Below are 17,128 nucleotides of genomic sequence, written 5' to 3'. Positions count from 1 at the left end.
CGCAAGCATCAAGTGATTCATAATCAAGTGATTCCAAAAGCCCATCAACATGGAGTTTCTTCATGCGCTTTACACCAATATGGCCTAAATGGCAGTGCCACAAATAAGTTGCACTATCATTATTAACCTTGCATCTTTTGGCTACAATATTATGAATATGTGTATCACTAGAATCGAGATCCAACAAAAATAGACCACTGATACGTCTCCAACGTATCTATAATTTATGAAGTATTCATGCCAATATATTATCATTCTTCACTGGTACAATGAGCTCCTAAACAAACGGTTTAAAACCCCTTTCCACGACGGCATTTGGAATCATCGCCAAGTGAGTGTGGGCGATAGGGGGTTCCTTCCCACACGACCCAGAAATCGTCGGGGATAGGCCCTCGTGGGACCCAGGCTGGGGCCGTGTGTGATAGGGCGAGGCATGGAAACCCAATCATTTTCGTAGGTATGTACATCCCACACGGTGAATCCCAGAAATCATTTTCGTAGGTATGTACATCCCACACGGTGAATCCTAGAAATCATTTCCATAGGTATGTACATCCCACACGGTGAATCCCAGAAAACATTTCCGTAGGCATGTTCATCCCACACGGTGAATCCCAGAAATCATTTCCGTAGGTATGTACATCCCACACGGTGAATCCCAGAAAATCATTTCCGTAGGTATGTACATCCCACACAGTTCTTTGTGTGGAAACGTGTGTGCAAGGCGGCCTAACACAAACAGTTCGCTGCCGGAAGCCGTGTGTGATTGTTAGTTGATCGAACACGCCTACTTTCTAGAAACCACGCGGGTTGTTTGAGTTCATCGCCCACGGTGTTGTCTGAGTAACCGTTTGCAATAGAAAACCCCAATAAGTAGGGTACTTAGCCTATTACTGATAATCCATGTACTAATCAAACTAATATTTCTTATAAAACACGCCAGATATTTCATATCCGTATAAAAGCAACCAGGATTTAATAACCGAATTACATCAGATAGCTTTGGCACTCAGTTATGCGATTACACAACAGCACCAAGTTTCACATGCAACATCAAAAACCTTTGGAAAGTAGCATCATACACGGTGAATAGACAGATGAATCTCATCTGGGAAACTGTAGAAGCGGAAGGCAAATATTGAGCCTTCAGTGATGTTGAATGTCCTTGCAACTTTAGGCCAGTGGCTATGGATAATTGCCTGCCGAACCTTCATCCTCTTCAGCAAGACTTCAATATTGTACCGTGGGTGTTTAATGAATACCTTCCTCGCCTCTTCACCATGTAGGTGGTTTGAGAGGTAATCATCGGTGAACTGCTTTGAAAAGTACTGAAAACAAAGCTATGCATAAATCGTTGTTGTAAATTTTGAAATGGCGCAAGGGGTAAAAACAAGGTAAAAGAGTTGGTACCATCCTATAGTTGACTGATGTCTTCTTCATTGTGCAAACAAAGATCTTGCTGTTATTCATCCCAAGTTTCTTCATCATAACAATCTTTCCGAGTTTCTTGTCTTGACTGATATTCATGGACATCTCATTTCCCCATATGCAAAATGGGTCGAACAGTGGGTCTAAGCCTCTGACAGCAGGACCTACATGTGCAAGACCAAATTGTAAGAAACCTAAATATTAGAATGATTCCTGCAACTGCACAATAATGTGCTATTAGCCAAAGGACCCTGCTTGAACAAACCTCGATGGTAAACCGTAGTGTCTCCCATTGTTTCCTGCAACACACATAAGGAAGATCTTGATCAGGTTAACTGAGAGTTGCCATACTATCAATAGAATATGTATTGAGTACAACCAAATTCGATTGGTGTCACATGCATAACAAGACAAAATTGTACCCACAGCAAATGAAAATCAAATTGCAGAACTGAACCAAACAGTTAAATGGACAACAGACCAAATGAACCAAAATAGTTAACTGAGCACGACATTGCAGAATAGAAACATGTACTAGAAGATAAGACAGTTAACAAAACAAAGAATGCTTGAGAACAGTACTACGAAATGTAGCAATTGTTGGACCAAAGTTGTTGGGGATATTATTACTAGATGTAAACCGGCTAGGTGTAGCCGGGTTAACTCCTTGAAGATTAGAAGCCCATGAAGATGCAAGGATGATGACGCTTTACGAAGGCCCAAGGCCCAAAGCGGGTTAAAGCCTGTAAATATAAACCGACCTAGTCATGTAACTTGTATTGTAAGATAGGAAGGATAGAGACCGAACTGGACACGTTTATGATCCGGCTTTGGGACTCTGTAACCCGGCGGGCGTCAACCTATGTATATAAAGGGACGACCCGACAGAGGTTTAGGGACAGACAACAACTCGAGAGCCAGACAAAGCGGATTCGCTCCCTGGCCTTCGAAACCCTAGCAATACCAATCACAACTAGACGTAGGCTTTTACCTTCCTTGAAGGGGCCGAACTAGTATAAAACTCCCTGTGTCCCCTTGTCCGGTTTAACCCCTTTGAGCTAACCCGTAGCGATGGCTCCACGACTAAGTCCTTTCACAAGGACATCTGCCGTGACAAACCCACGATAGTTGGTGCCCACCGTGGGGCTATCGCATGATGATTTTAAGTTCTTGAAGGGCAGCTTTGATGGACTTAAGGGATACACTGGGTACCGGGTCCCCTTTGGTGGGATTCACGTCTTCATCAGCAAGATCGGTGAACCGGCCCCTGAGCCAGACATCTGCACCAACATCATCGAAACGGCTCGGCGTGCAAGTTCTTCACCGGTTCAACCCATGACATGGCATGTTTTCGTAGGCGTCATCCATGGAGCAAGATATGGAGAGACCGTGGTCTGTTCTGATGACGAGTCCTCTGGAGAGACCGAATCGCTTTATCAGTTGCAGGACGGACGGGTTGATGGAGGATCCGAGGGCAACAGTATTTCCGGATTCCCCTGATCTGCCAAATCGGGCCGCCATCTTCATGGCCGGCACACAATCAGCGCCTCATTCATCGACCGCCGGAGCCATACTGTCTGGTTCAACAACAGCCACACCGGCAGGGGCAGGAAGCTCTGCGCCGCCTCCGACCCAAGTCCTGTCTGATTTGTTCAACGCTTTGGCAATGTTAATGGCCGCAGAGGTGGATGCAGCAGCCAGGGATCAGCGCAATGCGAAGATTGCAAAGGTGAAAGATCAGATAGCTCAGGCGAAAGCGGACCTAGCAGCAGAGAACGCTAGGATGGCTACAGAACAGGCTGAATTGGAAGCACAGGCCTACCGGATTAGGCTAGATCAGAATGCTTCCAAGGAAGTCATGAGAAGAAGGTACCGATCGCGTCTCCGGTCGGTTTATGAGCCGCAAAATCTCTCCAACACACCAGGAGAAGGAGCTGGTAACCAACCCATACTAAACCGGGCGGAGGCACCGGGAACAGGAGCGCTGGTTCAACCGCGCACGATGGACCCGCCTCGCTAGAACAACTTTGTGCCACAGTATGTACCAACACCTCTCGGGCATTAATCCAACCCGTTGGACAATATTGTGGCCGCCGCTTCACGCCTGGTAGCCCTCCCAACCGACGGCAAGTCACCGGTTGCGGTTGAAGCACGTCGGGCCAGGGATCTCCTTCAAACAGCGCTAAATCAGCAACAGGCATATTCACACAGTCATGAGAGGATTCATTCCACTCTCGTCCAAGCCGGAGCTATAGCAGACACTTTGAGGACGAACCGGCTGTGTCCAGCAGTGCGCATCGCCGAAATTCACCACGAGGAAACAACCCGGCAGGGGGAGGTGCTAATGCGCAGGATGTTGTGGACCATGGCCGCGCACGTCGGGAGGCCGAGTTAGCAGCTCGACACGGAGCACGACAGCATACTCCGGTTCACCCTACTGCTTCAGTAGAGCCAGGTGTGGTGTTCAGTTCCTTAGGAGTGCCGTGTCTCACCCCCGCTTTGCGTAATGTGAGACTGCCCAAGGACTTCAAGGGACCTCGTAAGGTACCAAATTACACTGCCGATTTACAACCAGAGGCATGGGTGGAAAGCTATGAGATGGCAATGCAGATGTTAGATGTGGATGAGGCAGTATGTGCTAAATATTTCACCATGATGTTGGAAGGAACAACACGTACTTGGTTGAAGAGCTTACCAACTAACTCTGTCGGATCATGGGCTGACTTGAAGCACCGGTTTATCCAGAATTTCAAAGATACTTGTAAGCAGCCAATGTCAATCGTGGATCTGGCCGCTTGTGTCCAAGAGGAAGGGGAGTCCACGACCCATTGGGTCAAACGGGTCTCAGCGATTTTGCACTCATCAGATCGTATCAATGCAGACACCGCATTGTTAACATTAGAGGGCAATTGCCGTTTCCTACCGCTTAAATAGAAATTAGGAAGGCTCAAACATCACTGCAATGATATGTCAACACTCATGGCCACTTTGGTTAAGTACGCCGATTCAGATAATACCAAGGAACCAGATTCAGAGGAGGAAAAATCGGGTAAAGGTAAGAAGAACGGCAACGCCAAGGGTCAGCAGCATAATCCGGCAGGCCATGGGAACAACGGTAAGCACAAGGCCGACAACAGCTTGGACTTTGTTGCTAACACCAATGCTCAGGAAAATGGCCAGCGCCGTAAGGGCAAGCAGTCCCAGAGGGGTGGAGGTTCAGGCCCAAATCTGGAGCGCCTGTTAAATCATCCCTGTCCAAAGCATGGATCAAAGGAGAAGCCAACGTCGCATCTTTGGAAGGACTATTATATCATGTGGAATTTCAAGAACTCCAATATGTTCCAGTATGATAACGGCCCACCCGACGGTTCAGGAGGTGGTTTCCACAGACCGGGTTATGGAGGTGGTGGTTCCGGTTTAGGGTTTCAAGGCATCCAAACCGGACACATCAATCAAGGGCACCAAGGCAACCAGGGAGGCTACAACCATCAGGGGAATCAACAGCAACAATAGCAGTCGGGTTACCAGAGCAATCCCAAGCAGCTAAATAGCGGGCAATATCATGTTTTCACTACTAGTTTGTGTAAGCGTGATCAGAAGCTTCACAAAAGGGCGGTAAACTCTGTTGAACCGGCAGTGCCTCAGTATTTACGCTGGTCCGAGTAACCCATTTTGTGGAGTAGAGAGGATCACCCGCCCCGGGTTGACAATCCGGGTCACTTAGCCCTGGTGGTAGCCCCTCAAGTTGGGGGGTACAAGTTTACTAAAGTGCTCATGGATGGGGGAAGTAGTATCAACATTCTATACTATGACACATTCCGCCGTATGGGGTTGACAGATAAGAATCTTAAACCGTCAAATACGGTCTTTCATGGGGTGGTGCCTGGTAAGTCTGCATATCCTGTTGGCAAGATAGCCTTAGAGGTGGCTTTTGGAGATGATTATGATTCAAGGTCAGAAACATTGATGTTTGAGGTGGTAAAAATCAAAAGTCCGTACCACGCCTTGTTTGGGCGGCCGACTTATGCTAAATTCATGGCAAGGCCATGTTATGTTTATTTACAACTTAAAATGCCAGGTCATAAGGGGACCATCACAGTACATGGAAGCAGAAAGATCGCTTTGGAATGTGAGGAGGGTGATGCGGCTTATGCTGAGTCGGTTTGTGCCACGGAGGAGTTGAAATTCTATAAGGAGCAAGTTGATCCGGCAGACATGACTTCTTTGAAAAAGCCAACTACGGAACACGATCCAACACTGAAGTTTAAATCGGCCACAGATACTAAGATGGTTGACTTTGTTCCTGGCGATTCATCCAAACAGTTCAGCATCAGCGCTAACCTGGATCCCAAATAGGAAAGCGCGCTCATCGAGTTCATCCATGAGAATCGGGACATCTTTGCATGGAAACCTTCTGACATGCCAGGTGTACTGAGGGAACTCGCTGAGCACACACTCAATATTGATCCTAAGTTTAAACCGGTCCGGAAGTTTCTCCGCTGCTTCAATGAAGAAAGGCGTAAGGCTATCGGTGAGGAGGTAGCCCATTTGTTGGCGCAGGGTTTATTGTAGAGGTCTTTCATCCAGAGTGGTTGGCTAATCCGGTGCTGGTTCTTAAGAAAAATGGCACTTGGCGTATGTGTGTGGATTACACAGATTTAAACAAAGCTTGCCCTGTAGACCCCTTTGCTCTCCCTCGCATTGATCAGATAATTGATGCTACAGCAGGTTGTGACCGTTTGTGTTTTCTAGATGCTTATTCTGGTTATCATCAGATCAAAATGGCAGTTAAGGACCAGGAGAAGACAACTTTCATAACTCCCTTTGGAGCCTTCTGCTATGTCTCCATGCCCTTTGGACTCGAGTGCCCAGGCAACTTATCAGCGCTGTGTTCAGAATTGCCTTCATAAACAAATTGGGCGCAATGTTCATGCATATGTGGATGATATTGTGATAAAATCCAGAAAGGAGAAACATTGATAGACGATCTGCGAGAAACCTTTGACAACCTCCGGGTTTACAAGATGATGCTCAATCTGGAGAAGTGTGTCTTTGGTGTCCTGGCAGGCAAGCTCTTGGGTTTTCTGGTGTCAAACAGAGGCATTGAGGCTAATCTGGAAAAGATTTCAGCAATTACATCCTTGGCTAAACCGGTGTGTATCAATGATGTTCAATGTCTGGCCGGCCGGATTACAGCCTTGAGCCGGTTTATCAGTCGCCTTGGAGAGAAGGCCATCCCTTTATATCAGATGCTCAAGAAAGCAGATAATTTTGTCTGGAGCGAGGCAGCTGATAAAGCGTTCGAGGATCTGAAGAGGCAGCTAGCTGAACCGCCCGTGCTTGCCGCGCCGATTGATAAAGAGCCGTTATTATTATATGTGGCTGCTAATGCCCGGGCTGTTAGTGTAGCTATTGTGGTAGAGCGCAAGGAGCTTGGCAAGGAATATCCGGTTCAACGGCTGGTTTATTATATCAGCGAGGTGCTCATTGAGTCAAAGCAGAGGTATCCACATTGGCAGAAGCTGGTGTATGGAGTATTTATGGCAAGCCGGAAGCTTAAACATTATTTTCAGGGCCACCCCATCACAATGATCAATTCAGCTCCTCTGGGAGATATCATTCAAAACAGAGAAGCAACTGGCCGGATTGCCAAGTGGGCTATTGAGCTTGGACCTCATGGGCTCAAATATATACCCCGCACAGTGATCAAATCCCAGGCACTCGTGGACTTCATCAATGATTGAACAGAATTACAGGCAGCTGAAGAGAAACTAGATAACACATATTGGACTATTCATTTTGATGGGTCCAGGTAGTTGGAGGGCTCAGGGGCTGGAGTCATACTAACTTCCCCACGAGGTGACAAGTTTTGTTATGTCCTCCGTTTAATGTTCCATTGTACTAACAATGCAGCTGAATATGAGGCTTTGCTCCACGGTCTTCGGATGGCTAAGGAGATGATTTTAAGCCGGGTTAAGTGCTTCGGTGATTCAGATCTAGTGGCTCAACAGGTGTCTGGCACTTGGGATTCTAAGGACCCACTCATGGCTGCATATCGGCGAGAGGTGGATACAGTGGCTGGTCACTTTAAGGGTTATCAGGTGGACCATATAGACCGGCGGAAGAATGAAGCGGCGGATGCTTTAAGTCGTCTTGGTTCCCTGCGTAAACAGGTTCCGCCAAATGTCTTTCTTGATGTATTGCATAATCCGCCAGTCAAGGTGCCAATCAAAGAAGATTTGGCCATTCCTGATCCGGAGGCTCAATTGGTGGCAGCTTTGCATGCCATACCAGATTGGACAATCCCATATCTGGCTTACATGAACCGGAGCGAGTTACCAGACGATGAAACGTTGGCTCGACAGATAATCCGGCGTTCCAAGTCCATGACCATACTCAATGGGGAGTTACATCGCTATAGCGTTTCAGGAGCAATTCAGCGTTGTGTTTCTCCTCAAGAGGGTTGTGAGATTTTACGAGAAATCCATGAAGGGGATTGCGGTCACCATGCCGGTTCACAATCTTTGGTTGCTAAAGCTTTTCGCCACGGCTTTTACTGTTTGACGGCACATGCTGATGCGGAGGATTTAGTCAAGAGATGTGATGGGTGTCAAAAATTCACCCGCCGTGCGCACATTCCGGCTCAAGAGTTGAGGATGATTCCAATAACGTGGCCGTTTGCGACTTGGGGGCTTGATATGGTCGGACCCTTCAAGTGATCCAAGGACAAAAGACCCACCTGTTAGTAGCAGTTGATAAATTCACCAAATGGGTGGAAGCAGAGCCAGTCAGCAAGTGTGATGCAGCCACAACGGTTAAATTCATCAAAAAGGTGATATTCCGGTTTGGGTTTCCACACAGCATTATAACTGATAATGGTACTAACCTGTCAAAAGGGGAGATGAAAGAATGTTGTCAACGAGAGCACATCCGGCTCGATCTAGCATCGGTGGCTCACCCCCAGTCTAATGGTCAAGCAGAGAAAGCAAATCAAGAAATTCTACGAGGTATCAAACCCAGGCTTATGGTTCCTTTAAAGCGGACACTGGGTTGTTGGGTTGAGGAGCTACCTTCTGTATTATGGAGCATCAACACCACACCCAATAGGTCTATGGGTTACACACCTTTCTTCATGGTTTATGGAGCGGAGGCAGTTCTTCCTAGTGATATCCGTCACGACTCGCCCCGTGTGACAGCCTATGTTGAAGCTGATAATGAGAAGGCACGTCAAGATTCTCTGGACCCGTTGGATGAAGAACGTGAACTTGCAGCAGCACGATCGACGATTTATCAACAAGATCTCCGACGCTATCACAGCCGCCGGGTTAAAACCAGAACCTTTCAAGAAGGCGATTTGGTGCTCCGGCTCATCCAGGATCAGACTGATATGCACAAATTATCCCCACCTTGGGAAGGACCCTTTGTGGTCAGCAAAAATCTGCACAACGGGTCTTACTACCTCATTGATGTTCGAGAGCACAAAGACTCACGTCAATTGGAGGAGGCGACCAAGCGGCCATGGAACATAGCTCTTCTTTGGCCTTACTATACTTGAAGCCCTAGGCTCTTCCTCTGCACATATTTATGACAGTGTATACATATCATATAATAAACTGGAGCCTCCATTATAAGCGGGGTATCTGTTCTTTTTATGTCATGTGTGTGCTTATACAAGTTAACTGACAAAGCGGAGTTTTTGTTAAACCGGTCTTAGCAGCTGCATGGATATAAAGAAAATCACTAGGGCGCTTAGTCATATTTTAACTACAGCTACACCTCTTGATTAGTTTTGAAACCACGAAGGGATATCACTAGGGGGCTAGGTTGTTATCACACCATAGCTACACCTCTTGATAGGCATTTAGGACACAAAAGAAAAATATGTGGAGCCAAAGAGAGTGTTGCACAAAAGCACAGACTCAAACATGGGCACACACTGAGCACAACTCACAAATTTACTTGGGGGCTCTTTTTGCAAAGCAACAAAGAGTTTGAAAGGACCCTTGTAATTGGCTATCAAGCCACGGCTTGGAAGCCTGGTGTATTCACCTAAAAACCTGGGTTAACCTGCCTTCATCAAGTAAGCCACTCCTGTCCAGGTAATCCTGGTATGACCCATCGAACGTTTGACATGTCAATCTTTTATAGACCCTGAACTTGTCAAAGTTAAAATGATGATTGGTTAATTGGGGGCCCATCTTAAAAGGCTTTGTTAAATGGTTTAACTCAGAGGCTTGGCAGCCCATGAAAAGCCTCGATTTGGAGCCTGGCAGCTCATAAAAAGCCTTGCATATTTTTCTTTTTGAGCTTTATTTGTTTAAGTTCATAAGTTTCTTTTGATAATCCGGCGTCCTTGACCCGACTTGCTTTTCAACTACAAGTTGTCGGCACATGATCAGTTATAAACCGATGTTTATTGACCCGACCTGGTTTGACTAAATCACCAGTGTTATAAAGAAAACCCAGTAGTTATCCCGGTCCGGTTTAATATATAGACCGGCATTACAAAGATGGGGTTATCAGCGTTCCAAATTGGTATTAACACCTTTGCCGTATACACCGTTGGTCAACCAATGAGGTATGTTATGCATATTGCTTTTTGTACAAACACTTCGATTATTTCATCTATATAATTGTCCACTTCCTGGACATTATGACCCGTCTAGCGGTAAACTGCTAGATACTTTTAAGTTGTTGTACCCAGGAACACAATTCATCATGGGTTATGCATAAATATATCCCAAAAGGTGGCAAAAGTTGTCATGAGGCATTACAGAACATGCTTGATGGCATGGAAAATAACGGAGTTTTGGCTATCCTATTACAAGAAGTTTTCAAAGCGGCTCCAATGGCATAATTGTTTTTCACAAGATCGGCACACAGTGGCCAGTAAACCGGCGACCAGTTTAGGACGTTTCGTCTGGACGGTTTGATGGTTGAGGGTCAGTTGGTGTGGGAACTTCTTCATCCCTCCCCAGACGCTGGAAATCAACTGTCGACCAATCGGTTCCAGTTAAAGCTTGAAATACTGCTTCCTCATGGATAAGATTGGCGGGGTTAATATCAGGAGCATAAGTGTGCTTACGAATCGGAGGCACAAGTTCTTCAACTTCATGGATGTCGGTCGGCTGTCTTTTCTCTTCAGCGTCATAAACTGGTTGAAAATGGGACAAGTCTGTATCATCGGCCAGTTTGCTGGCTACTGACCGCATCTATTTGGTCAGCCACCGGAGGTCATCGTTATCAAAGTTTGAACCGTCTTCCTTCACACTGGGTATCCTTTAATGATATCATCCGCTTCAAGGTCTGGAATCCAGGCTTTGGCTCGAATAAGTGTGGTTAAAGCTCCGGACCTGGCAGCTGCCCTCTTCAATTCGGCAATACGGGCTGGTAACATGGCCAACTTCTCAAGTGTTTCTTTAATCAAAGTTGGGGCCGGTTTGTTGTAAGCTGCCACGCAAATAGCCCGCTGAGACCTAGAGTACAGCTGTTCAACCAATGTATATGCCGCTTTGAGCTTCATCCGCATGTCTGTGCCAAGATGAGCGATCCGAGTGCCTGCCAAAGATTTTTATCAACATTCTGGTTAGTGATAAGGTTCACTGACTTGCGCAAAACACATAAGCAGACACTTACCAAAGATAGCGGAAGTCATAGCATTGATTTGGCGCTTCAAACCAGCTAGTTCATCTACAACTGGTTTTAGGGCTAGTTTGGTTAACCCGGACTTTTCGGATTCCCAGTTAGCACGATCTTTGGCGAAAGTTTCCTTCAGTTTTTCCATTACGGCCAGGGCTTGGGTCAGCTCCTCTTTGGCTTTTGCAGCCTCTGCTTGTTGTGACTTTACATTCTCTTGCAAGTCAGAGTTTCGGGCATCTTTGCTTCTTAGTTCAGCCTGCAACATTGAAGGCATATTAAGCAACAGGTTATATATGTTCTAAGTACAAAGCGTATAACAAGTTATGTACTTCATACTTGGGGGCTAATGCCTATTTGCTCTAAAGTGCTACATTTTATACAAAGTCTCCAGAACAATGCAAGCATTATCCTTGACACTTTGGGGCTAATGTGCGTCTGTTCTAAAACGGATGTATGGATGAAAATCCGAATTAACTTGCCAAGTTAAACCGGCCTTTGGGGGCTATGCTGCAGAAAGTTATTTAATTGTTAACAGATGAGTCTTGTCTCTTCTTAGAGACCTGCCATTGTGAGGATCAATGATGAGAAACTTGACCTATTACAAAGACCCGGTTTATGATTGACATCATAAAACGGCCCTTGGGGGCTACTCGGGATAGTGTTTCGGCTATAAATCAATAAACAAAGGGAGAGGAATTTACCTCATGTCGCTCTTTCATCAACTTCACCAAACCGGCTTCATAGTCCCGGTTTGAGTGTAGATGGTTCAAGAAGCCAGAGTGAAGCTCTTCAGCGTTCAAATGAGCATACCTTGATAAATCGCTGCTCCACTTGCCTTTTTCCTTAGCAGCTTGCTCTTCTTTGGCACTATGTTGAGCCAAGATGATAGGATGGCCAGGAGAGCTATGCCCCATTCCAGTAATGATAACATCGTCTCCTTGACCCTTAGTATGTTTGGCTGGTGACAATGGAGTATCGGCATTTCTCACCGGACTAGCCCGGTTTGGCTCTGCCGGTTCAACGTCAGGTGCGGCAGGTTCAGCGTCAGCTAGATCATCGGTGTTTTGGCCTTGAAGGGGCGGTTCACCAGAGGTGGCTTCAGGATGAAGGCCCTCCAGTTCACAAGTTTGTTCCGGTTCACCTCTGGGTTCTTCTTCAAAAGTGGCCGGGTCTTCGGGCGGATTGGTGACCCGAGCTTTCTTGCTGGGTCTGGCTTTGGCCTTGCAAACAAAAGGATCAATATCTTATTCAAGTTCTATAATGCATTGAAGGAAAAGGTTTTACAACTTACCCGACTACAGTTTTCAGAGAAGGGAGTTGAGTTGCTGTTGACTCGCCAGATGATGAGGGAGGTGTCACCTGATAATTTGAATCAGACGGATTAAGAGGTTGTCTGAAATAACCTGCCTTGGGGTAAGAATGGTTAGAAGTAGGAGAGACCTCAGACCGACGCTTCCGAACCGGGGTATCAGGTAAACCGGATGAAGTGACCTGTTGGCCACTGTGTCGGGTTGTCCGGCGAGCTTCATGTTGCTGAGTCTTCAAAATAAATGTTGGATCCAAGTGAGCAAGAGGATGAGAAAAGCTTACTTTCCGGACTGCTTGGCGGGTTTTTTGTGTTGGCATAGAGTCTGAACCGGAGGAAAGGGTAATTACCTCTACATCATCAGCTTGACTGCCTTCTACGTCCTCCTGAGGAATATCATTGTTAATGAGATGCATGAAAAGAGAGCCAAGTGAGTCAAGTTCTACCTCAACTTCTAGATCATCAGTGTCGTCATCAAGCTCCATGTTGATCCGGTCAGCCATTTTCCGTTTTGACGTCCGTTTGACGGTGTTGGTTTTGGGGCGAGATGGTTTGACCGCTTTGTCCATAGTTGGTTTTACCGCTTTTTCTATGGTTTTCCGTTTCCAGAAGGGGTCATCACCCTATACATACATACATAGAAAAAGGATTACATGTTGCACAAAATGAAAACATTAGAGATAAAAAGGAAGTATAATGCTTACAACAGGCGGTTTGTTCTTGGCATAGAAGGGACTCAAACCGGTTTGGCTACAGACCAGTTCCGATTCATTCAGAATCTTCTTTACACCTTCAGTGACTTCTTCATCAGATAGTTCAAGGTTGCAATGGCGTTGAGGGTCGTCAACCTCACCGGTATACTCACACATTAAACCGGGACGCTGGCTTAGAGGCAAGATGCTCCAAGATATCCAACAGCGCACGAAATCCACACCTGTTAAACCATTGGCCATAAAGGCCCGGAGTTTGGTGAGTTGAGGGGCATATTTCGCCCTTTCGGCGGAGCTTAAGCGTTGCGGCATCGGATGGGTGTTGGAAAGACGGTGATCATGAAAGCCTGGAAGGGGATTTTCATCTTCAGGTGAAGTGTCTCTACAATAAAACCAAGTTTGGTTCCACTCCTTTGGGTGACTGTGATGTTTGGCGTGAGGAAACTCAACTTCTTTCCGCTTTTGAATCGAGACACCACCAAGTTCAGTGTTCGGGGCCATTTACAAACTCTGTGCGCCGGTTTAAGTGAAAGAAGTCCCGGAACAGTTCTGCAGTTGGTTCTTCATGTAAATACGCTTCACAGAAGACCTGGAAGTTACATAGGTTGGATACTGAATTGGGCCCAATGTCTTGGGGATGGAGTTGGAAATTGGCAAGCACATCCCGGTAAAATTTTGACCCTGGCGGTTTGAAGCCACGGCTTATATGGTCAACAAAGACCACCACCTCACCCTACCTTGGGGTTGGAGGATTTTCTGTTCCTGGAACTCGCCATTTAATTTCAGTTTTCTTAGGCAAGGAGCCGATGCTGACCATCTCATTCAACTGAGTCTCAGTGACCCGAGAACGAGCCCAGTTGCAAGCAATGAATTGTTTGGCCATTGCGAAACAAACAAGCTAAAAATGAAAGGCCGGTTTATAAATCACTCATGATGATATGCAAGATACAATGGAGTAAGAAACGTACTGATCTGCGAAATGGCATAAACCGGAGACCAATGCAATAAGGGATGAAAGGTAATACCAGGAGAGGAGTACTCAGACACTGTTAAACCGGAGTATAACTATGAAGGTAAAAGGATCCTCCGGTTTATCAGAGGGCTAATGGTATAGATTTCTTATACAAGGTTGAACCGCCTATGTTGGCGTGAGGAGAAACAGATTTCACAGAGACATATGAAAATTTCGGATCTAAGGTAAGACAGAAAAGCAAAAATATTTTGACCTAAAAAGGGTAAGACCCGAAACAGTTTATGAGGACTACATCAGCTTTTGCGCATAAGGATTTATGTTGGTAACAGAAGATTAGCCACGACAAGGGATACGATAAGTGCGAAGCATTCATCTACAGGCCAAGGAAGAACATCACCAAAAGCTCCGATGAACTTCAAGAACCACGAAGAGCAGGGAAACCCTAATGGATCTAGAAAGGAAGGGGGAAGGACTTACTGCGGCCGCGGAAGCAGCGGAGGTGTGCTGCAGAACTCTGGTGCGAACAGGTCGATGCAGCGGCCGACGGTGAAGCAGAGGCGAGGCTTGACGATGACAGCGGCACTCAGGTACGGAGGCGTCGCGAGGAAGAAGAAGGGATGAAAGGATAGCGGAAGGAAAGGAAAGGGGTTTTCTGCCCCTATTTATAAGGCGAAGCGATAAAACGACAAGTGCGGGAATCAAGGAGCCCAAAAAATGGATAAATTAATAAAGGTGTCGCCTCGGTGACTGAATACACATTAAATGAAGGTAATCTTCGACATCTACGGATAGATGACGTCTGGGCGGTTTATCATAATCTTGAAGTATGACGTCACGGCGGTTTACAAGATCAAGGTGAAGATATGAGAGAGGAATTTTTCTAAGTGTAGAAGATTGACATGAATAAGTTCAAACCAACTGGGGCCTAATGTTGGGGATATTATTACTGGATGTAAACCGGCTAGGTGTAGCCGGGTTAACTCCTTGAAGATTAGAAGCCCATGAAGATGCAAGGATGATGGCGCTTTACGAAGGCCCAAGGCCCAAAGGCGGGTTAAAGCCTGTAAATGTAAACCGACCTAGTCATGTAACTTGTATTGTAAGATAGGAAGGATAGAGACCGAACTGGACACGTTTATGATCCGGCTTTGGGACTCTGTAACCCGGCGGGCGTCAACCTATGTATATAAAGGGACGACCCGGCAGCGGTTTAGGGACAGACAACAGCTCGAGAGCCAGACAAAGCGGATTTGCTCCCTGGCCTTCGAAACCCTAGCAATACCAATCACAACTAGACGTAGGCTTTTACCTTCCTTGAAGGGGCCGAACTAGTATAAAACTCCTTGTGTCCCCTTGTCCGGTTTAACCCCTTTGAGCTAACCCGTAGCGATGGCTCCACGACTAAGTCCTTTCACAAGGACATATGCCGTGACAAACCCACGACAAAAGTGTTAACTGAACATTACATTTCATAGGACCAAACTGTTAACTGAACATCATATTGCATATTAACATTACAGAGGACAATCACAAGAAGGCACTGGCGGTGGCCTCGAGAAAACATCACGAACTGTATTTTAAAGTAGACAACCGCACGGCGGTGTCGACGGTGGCCTCGAAGACGAGGTGCCCCTCCAAGATCTCGCGGTCGACACACATGTTAGCCATAGCAACCTCATTCGTGCGTGCAGCCGCATGCTACTCGGCTCCACATTATACTGCGTGTAAAATGGCTGTGGGCGGCGCTTAATTGGAGGAGGGGGGGCAGTGATTTTGGTGGAAGGTGTCACTCCGTCAGTCGGGGCATGTGGGACGGGAAATGAGGAGGATGGTGTGGGTGGGGTGTGGATTACCTGACCATATCGACGAGGCCGCGCAACAAGAAGAAGGGTCGGCAGCGAGGAGGCCGCGTAGCAAGAAGAAGGGTCACCAGCGAGGAGGCGGCGCTGCAAGAAGAAGGGTCGCCGACGAGGAGGCTGAGATGTAAGAAGAAAGGTAGCCGGCGAGGAGGCGGCGTTGCAAGAAGAAGGGTCACCGGCGAGGAGGCTGAGCTGCCAGTAAGCAACAGTGAAGCTTTGAACTTGGAAAGCAAGGAGGAACAGTGGAAATGTGGCTTTTGGTAGGAGGGAGGGGGCGGGGAGATAGATATTTCCGCGGTGGCAAATTTTTTTTGCTCGGTGCCGCGAGAAACTGGCGCGCATGTGTGGTTCAAGTGAGGGCGGTGGACTGTAGACGACGAAGCTTCCTGCGCAAGCCAGACAAGACGGTGCGCCAAGATATTTTATATAGCATCCCACACGTTTCTTTCTAGTAAACTGTTTGTGATATACCAGATTTTTTCATTATGTTTTGAAAGACAAAATGGTGTTACGGAGGGAAATGATGGTGTTTGAATTGCTAGAACATTTACGTACAGTGAACATGCAATTAGTACATGAGTGTCGTGTTTAAATTTGGAATTATTCCGAGTTTGTTTGGCATTTTTATGCATTAATTGAGTTTCTGGGCATTTAATGTGCATAATTCAAATTTGAACTACAAGCACATGCTCCAATGCACCAAAGTTTGCTGAAGAATCACATGTGTGTCTTTGGGTGAATTTATAGGTCCCATGCAAGAAATGGGAATAAAAATTCAAACACCTGGGCGTCGTGGCTTGGCCGGAAAGATTGAGAAACTTGGTTTTTTAATTCCTGTAAATCCAAAACATGGCTGAAAATCATGAAACTTGGCATGGTCTCATGACATGGCACCAACATGTTGCGGTAATTTTTTCAGCCAAATTGGGACAAGCTTTGGTGTAAGCTTCTTGCAAACCGGAGCTTCCCTCAAGAAGGCTCCAGGTCTCGAGAAGGAGCGTGTCACCTCCGTGTGCGAAACGACATACGTACACTGCCTTCTCCCGCCTTAATTTTTTTACACACGCAGATTAGACCAAATAGAAGTATCGTGGTAAATTTTGGAATTATTCCGTGTTCGTTTCGCCTTTCTTATACATTAATTGATCTTCTGGGCATTTAATGTGCATAATTCAAATTTGAACTACAAGCACGTCAGTGCATCATAGTTGTT

Source organism: Triticum urartu, chromosome 2A (assembly GCF_056163025.1).
Source record: "Triticum urartu cultivar PI428250 chromosome 2A, HENAU_Tu73, whole genome shotgun sequence".
Taxonomy (NCBI): Eukaryota; Viridiplantae; Streptophyta; class Magnoliopsida; order Poales; family Poaceae; genus Triticum; species Triticum urartu.
This window is presented reverse-complemented; position numbering follows the sequence as displayed.